At 54.0% G+C, this 1436-nt stretch overlaps 1 pseudogene; it reads left to right on the forward strand.

Moving 5' to 3' along the window:
* The first annotated feature begins 315 nt into the window (after window positions 1-315).
* Window positions 316-972, forward strand: LOC147733613 (uncharacterized; annotated as a pseudogene).
* Window positions 973-1436: the final 464 nt, after the last annotated feature.

A 1436-nucleotide genomic window follows, 5' to 3' on the forward strand; every position in this document is an offset into this window, starting at 1 on the left:
AGCAAATGGGGCCTGAGATGACAACAATTGTTACAGCTTCAATAAGTAGCGCGCCAGCGCTCACCATCTCTCCCGCACCTAGTCCCTCCCCTGCTCAGCCAGTAGTAATTGTGGGTATGCCAAACCCTCCCCTCACAGTACCCCCCCCCCCGTCACCCGCCCATGCCCCTGCCCCCCCAGACACCAGCATGGACTCCCAGATGGTACCACCGCCGGCAACTGTCCTCCTGCCCCTCATTACAGTTGCCCCCCTGTTGTCTGGTAGGTGCTCCCTAGCGAGGCAGGTCCCCCTGGAGATATGGCTTTGGAAGTTAAATTGACACCTTCACACTTTTAATGCATTGGCTGGATGGTGTAGACACAAGGAAGATGGGCGGGAAGGAGGACGACAAAAAGGTTACTTTTCAAGCCTGGCTGGAGGAGACAATTGAAAACTGGCTCGAGGCTTTCTCCATACTGTCTGCAGAACTAATGGAAAAACACCCAGAATTGGGCCTAGGTTTATTCCAATATTCCCGGACCATCCACAACGAGGCCCCCAAGTGGGGAGGCATTGTTTGGTACAACGACGATAGGGAGTTTAGGAAGAAGATGGCCTGGTGCCCTCAGATGGGTTGGGACTAGAAGGTAACTTAACTATGGATGGAACACATGGGTAAGCACACTCCACAGAACAAAGAATACCACTTCAAATACTAAGGGGGGTTACTCAGCAGGAAGGGGTTCTTTTCAGTTGGGTAGGTGCAACTTCAAGCAGCCCTTTCAAGGCGCATGGTCAGAGCGAGCCAGAGGGGAGGTTTCAAAAGCATGTTTTCAGGGACTTGTAGGCTGTTCAAAGCAGGATCCTGCTCCAGGGGCATATCTTGTAAATGTGCACACATGTGCAGCAAGTGCGGTGCTCCCCACCCTGAAGTGGCCTGTTACAGCAAACACAAACAGCAGCACCCTGGCAGTAACAAGCAGGACAATTGAGAGGGAACAGGATACTCCCCACCCCCAGTGCCGCAGCGCAGCTCACCCCTCGTTCTCCTTGTCTCACGACCACAAGCGGGCTCCCCTCCTCACTTGAACAGTGTCACAGCACCCAAGTGCGCAGTCAAAGGCCTGTCTCTGGTAGCCCTCGAGCGTCTCATCCCACTGCTCAGCCGGTAAGATAGTCAGCTGCTGTCTTCAGGACTTATCGAGGGATTTAAGATCCCATATGTCAGCACCCTGGCAAGTCGAGAGGCAGCCAGCCTTAGATCTGCAAAAGAGCACCAAGCAGTGGTGCAGGCCAAGGTTGAGAATGATTAGGTGTTGGGCAGAGTGGCGGGGCCCTTACCCCGTCCCCTGATGGGCGTCTTCATTTTCTCCCCTCTGGGGGTGGTCTCTAAGAAGGATTCTGGGGGCATTCAGGCTTATACACCATCTGTCTTACCCAGAAACGGGCTCAGTGA

The sequence above is a fragment of the Lissotriton vulgaris genome, chromosome 2_1 (assembly GCF_964263255.1).
Source record: "Lissotriton vulgaris chromosome 2_1, aLisVul1.2, whole genome shotgun sequence".
Taxonomy (NCBI): Eukaryota; Metazoa; Chordata; class Amphibia; order Caudata; family Salamandridae; genus Lissotriton; species Lissotriton vulgaris.